At 39.4% G+C, this 5,757-nt stretch overlaps 1 pseudogene; it reads left to right on the top strand.

The window, feature by feature from the left end:
• Positions 1 to 535: 535 nt before the first annotated feature.
• Positions 536 to 2,989, top strand: LOC102438776 (annotated as a pseudogene).
• The last annotated feature ends 2,768 nt before the right edge of the window (positions 2,990 to 5,757 follow it).

A 5,757-nucleotide genomic window follows, 5' to 3' on the forward strand; every position in this document is an offset into this window, starting at 1 on the left:
AGACCAGCAGCCTGACTCTGTACCTAGTTGATTAGTATCCCTAATGCACATTCCTGTTAGCCTATAGCCTAGTCACTGCCCCTTCCTTAATTATCTGGTTTTGCAATACTCACATTTTACAGAGGCCATAAACCAGGAACAATACACAACCCGTGGAGGGGGCTATCAGTGGTGATGCCAGGCCAGGCCTTTACGTGTGGTCTCACGGCTCCCATCCCAACACACGGGGCTTTTTGCAAAGCCTGTGAAAGGTCCAGAAGTCTGATCCTTATTTGGGGGACAAAGAAACCAAAGGGTATCAAGAGAAAGCTTCCTCTATATTGGTTTGCTCAGGATTTGGAAACAGGCTCCCCTGAGTCACGGTACTAGTACATCTGGAAATAAACTGATTTTTCCTGTATCTCTGGGTACTCCTGTGTATTTTTCAGTTGCCCGGTAAATTCTGTAACAATATAGTTATGCAAAGATTGTACATTGCAGGGCTTTTTCATTTCAATTTCTTCTTATTCAGTGTTAGTGTGTATTGTCATTGTCCATGACCCCAAGTCATATAATTACCTGGTTGCTTAGAGTTAGTCAATCACTTTCCACAATTTTAGCTATTGTTTCTCTTGTTACTGGGGGTGTAACCAAAGGCATTTGCACCACATCGACACCTTTTGTATTGTTGGGATTGTCTTCCTTTGGATCAATGTGACATAGTATTTACTATTGTGGAAAAAATATTGCTCTCTGGAGCTCAAACACATTATATTCTGCTGGGAAAATTATTTACTATGCATGTGCATTGATTTCTTCATAATATTAACAAAATCCAAAATACACTATTCTGTAGATGAATTCAATGTTTTTGGCCAGGCTTTTCCCTTTTCCTGAGGAATCAGTTCTTAAGTTGCAGAGTCAGTTTAATCTGGAAAATGTCACTGTTTTCAGTACCAATGAGCCGGAGAACACCTTGAGTCAGAGGTGCACTGAAGATATGGAAGAAGGGATGGATGTAGAAGAAAGAGAAATGGCAGGTGATGAAGCTCCAGCAACTTGCTCCATTCCAGTTGATTGCAATCTGTATTGAAAATCCTGGTCACTTCAGGATTACTTGCAACCCTGTACAATACTATCAGATTTCATGGAAAAGTATTTTCTAGTATTCAGTAGTTCTAGCTGTTTTCAAGAGTTATAAATTAGATGATACTCAGTCCTCAAGATAAAAGTTGGTAGAATTAAAAACAGGAGAACATGTATATTTTGCAAAATTTTTAACAAGTGAAAAATGGATGGGTTTACAATTGTGCAACAGTAACTTTTGATGACGCATCCTATATCAGGATCTCATCTTATTTCAATGTTCTCAAGGGATAGGTCAAATTCAAAAATTCAAACTATATTTTAACTAATGAGCAATCACTCTGGATTGAAGATACTACAAAATCAGTTTATGGAGTACAATCTAAAAACCCATCTGATGGAGAGATATTTTCAAAGAGGGCAGAGCATTAAACAGTGAAGAAAACTGGGACTCATGGAAAAGTAAAGGCTGCCCAAGTTTTGCGAAGGAAAATAAACATCAGATACCAAGCTGATGAGAGTAATATGAAGAGGACAGTAGCAGAAGTTTTCCTAGGGAAAGGACCCAGAACAAAGGGTCTGATGGGAAATGGGTCAGCAAGGCTTTGGAATCCTTGCCCTGGTAATATGAATGCCGGTACATCAGAGATAAGGGGATATATGCCAATTTTGAAGGTATACTTTGAAAAAGTCTCTGAACAGGCAGATCCTGAAAATGAGACTATGAATAATTCAAATTATGGTTGGAGAGTCTTGAGACTATCAGCATGGAGAGCCCTCATTTCTTCTAGCCAAGCAACCAGCAGTTTTAAACTTTGCCAGAATATCTTGAAAATGTGGTAATAAAGTTAGCCAAGGAATTACTACCTTATTCTGAACCAAAAAGCAGGTGAGGATGAAGTTGATGATGCTTTATTGAAGGAAAACAAAACCCTGATGTTCTGAGACACAAACCTGCAGCAGGGGAACAAATAGAAGTATTTCAAACAAATTGGGTGAAGAATGGAAGGTTCTGGCTCCCAGTTGGAAATAAAAGGCTCAAAAATTATAAATTAGACAGGTTGAGTGTGATAGTGAAGAGATGAAGATGAGAGCTAGGCAGCTAGTGGGCTTGCAGGAGGCAGCCAATCAATGATTCTCTCTCATCATTAATGCTTCTATCTCTCTCTCCCTTTCCCTTCCTCTCTGAAATCAACAAAAATTTATTTTTTAAAAAAAACATAACCTCACCAAGTATACAAGTATATAAATGGGAGAAATCACAGTAGACAGAGATCTTTGCTCTTTGAGAAGTTGCCTTATAAACTTATTCCTAATGATATAAGATACCTCCTTTCCCAAAACGGGATGCTTTCACTGTTGAATACTTGCATTGGGATTGTTGGAAATTATAGGTTCAAACAGTCCATGTCAGATTATTTGTTTCTAAGAATCTTCCCTGAAATTATACCATGTTTTAAAAAACAGATTAAAAAAATGGATTCCTGCATGCGTCTGTATGAGAAATGCGTACCTGTTACTCTTGTGAAAAGACAAGGAACTTGGCCTTCCTACAGTTTTTCTGAATCATACTCTCCAGGGATCTTTCTCTTTTAAAACCACCGGAGGTCATCCAAGGCTGAACACTGGTCTATAGAGATTTAAAAATAGTGATGTCTGGGTCCCAACCCAGGAGAGTCTGGTGTAATTGGTCTGGAGTGTGACCTGGGCATGGGTTCTTTTTAAACACTCCTCAGATGATAAGAAGGTACAGTTAAGGTTAAGAACTACTTTTCCAAAAATAGCTCCCCAGGTGGTTTGTATGCATATGAAATGTGAGAACCACTTCTTTTAACTCATTCCTAAGCTGCCTTTCCTGTACCAGGTGACCTTGTCAACTCTGCTCAATCAGGGCTCTGCTCGACAAATGCCAAGTGACTTCTGAGATTTAAATGGCAATGCTGGGATCCTGATTTAATCAAATGCATTTCCCCACGTTTAGAGTCTGATTCGAGTATATCATTTATTGAACCATATTCTAGCTAATAATTGCTAATGTACCACACTATAAGCCTTTAGCAGCTATCTTGCTGTCTTTCACTGACTCTCTCGGACTGAATTCACTCATATCATATTATCTACTAGTTCCCTGACCCTAGAATTGTAGCCCACAACCTAGATTCTGGACAGCTCTAGCTCATTTTTCCCCCTCTGTTTATTTTTTAATTGAATTTAGTGAGGTGACATTGGTTAATAAAAATCATATAGGTTTCAAGTATATAATTCTATAATACATCATCTGTTTATTTTAGTGTGTATTAGCTCTCAAAGTCAAGTCTCCTTCTATCACTATATATCCACCTTCCCCTATTCTACCTTCACCCACCCCTCTCTCCCTCTGGTAATTACCATACTGTTGTCTGTGTCTATGAGGTATGAGGGTTTTGTTTGTTTGTTTGCTGCTTAATCATTTCACCTTTCTCATCTAGCCCTGAAATCCCTCCTCCCATTGGTCTGTTCTTTTTATCATGAGCCTGGGGTAAGGGATCTATTAAGAAAAGAAAGGAATGGGTTATTTTTAGACATGTTTAGGCCAGGGCATCTTTTGGGGGAAAGGAAATACTAAAGATATATCTTTATAAATGATGTCAATAGCCTCTTCTTTCTATTGGGGAGGGGGAAAGTGGAGAGAGCCCAAGTGACAAATTACCTCATTGGTGTTGACCAGAAAATTCAAGACTGGTTGAGTAAGATTATATTTTTGGGAAAGGCTGAAACAGCAGTTAGGCCAGGTCTTAAATGTAGATTTGGCTTTAGCATGAGTGACAGCATTTGGACGTGTGGATTTCTGTGTAACACATTCTCTTTCATTTTCATCACATTGAATGATTTTCCAGTAATGAATCCAAGCATACAATAACCCATACTTGCATAGTGTATTACAGTCATGCATCACTTAATGACAGAGATATGTTCTGAGAAATGTGTTACATAATTTTGTCATTGTTTGAATATCATAGAATATACTTACACACACTTAGGTCGCATAGCTTACTTCACACCTTGGCCTCTGCCCCTCCATATTGATCATCCTCCCTGATTCATCTTAAGCCTTCCCCTCCTTATAATTCCTGAGCTTATTTATTTTTGTAAAATTTCAGATGATTTTTTTATAGGGGAGGAGGAATGCGAGAAATAAAAGCATATTGCTTCTACACCACAAACCTGGACAGCATGTTACTGGACTGAATATTGTAGGTAATTGTAACACAATGGTAAGTATTAGTGTATCTAAACATATGTAAATATAGAAAAGGCACAGTAATTATGTTAGTGTAAAATATTAAAAATGGCATACCTGTGTAGGACACTTATCATGAGTGGCGCTTTCAAAACTGGAAATTTCTTTGGATGAGTCAGTGAGTGAGTGATGAGTAAATATGAAGGCTAGGACATTAGGACACTACTTTATAAACATTGTACACTTGGGCTACATTGAATTTCTGAAAGTATAGTTTTTCTTCAATAATAAATTAACCTATGCTTACTATACCATTTTTAAATACTTTATAAACTTTAACATTTTTAAAACATTCTCACTCCTTGTGATAACACTTAGCCTAAAACACAAACACATTATAACAGTGTATAGGAATTTTTCAGTTCATTATAATCTATGTAACCACCAGTGTATATGAGGTTCATTGTTGGCAGAAATGTTGTTATGTGATGCATGACTGGATTCTATTTATCTATAATATCACTCAAAGTTAATATTTTGCCTAAAATATTTATAGTTTTACTAGTGCCCTGGTGCACGGATTCGTGCACATTGAAAGGATATTAATTAGAAGGTGGCCAGTGGGGTGGGACTGGGTGAGATGGGCTGGACATGCCCTGAAGCCAACCTCCCGCAGCCCCTCCCCAGCCTACCACACCTGGGGTGGCACCGCTCCTCAAAGGGCATCGGTGGAGTGAGCAGGGTCCCTCCAGCAGGGTCCCTCCAGGCCTGACCTGCGGAGATTGAGCTGAAACTGGCTCTCTGGCATCCCCTGAGGGGTCCCGGATTGCAAGAGGGCGGTTCTCGGGTGATGCACCCTGGAATCAGGCTCCCTCCTCTCTGGTTCCAGGGTGTGTCACCTGAGAACCGCCACTGCCAAGTCACTGCAGCTCGGCAGCCCCTGCATTGAGGGTCTGCTCCCTGGTGGTCATTGTGCATCATAACTACTGGTCGGATGGTCGGACAATTGCTTAGCCTTTTATATATATAGCTTTATGAGAGGTAGTCTATTTTCCTTTCCTCTACTGCCATTTTTGCGGTGTTTTCTGACTTGATTTCATTTGATAACAGTTTTTCATGATGACTGCCAAGAATGATTGCTTTTCTGGGTTCATTATTTTCTGACCCAATTTGTCTGTACCTCTGCCTGACTTTCAAGGCTCTGTATCAGTGCCCACGGACACTGGCTAAGTCCTTCCAGGCATTGCTGCTCCCAGCACTGCTGCCTGCTTCTGCCTCTGCCTCTCCATATTGATCATCCCCCCTTCTTCATGGTAAGCCTTCTCCTCCTTATAATTCCTGGGCCTCTCTATTTTTGTAAAATTGCTGATGATTTTTTTAAAGGGGAGGAGGAATGAGAGAAATAAAAGCCAAAAATGGTTACTTAAAATAAACAGTAATCATTTAAACAGTGTGAAACATTAAACTGAAAT

Source organism: Myotis lucifugus, unplaced genomic scaffold (genome assembly GCF_000147115.1).
Source record: "Myotis lucifugus unplaced genomic scaffold, Myoluc2.0 scaffold_476, whole genome shotgun sequence".
In the NCBI taxonomy this organism is placed as follows: Eukaryota; Metazoa; Chordata; class Mammalia; order Chiroptera; family Vespertilionidae; genus Myotis; species Myotis lucifugus.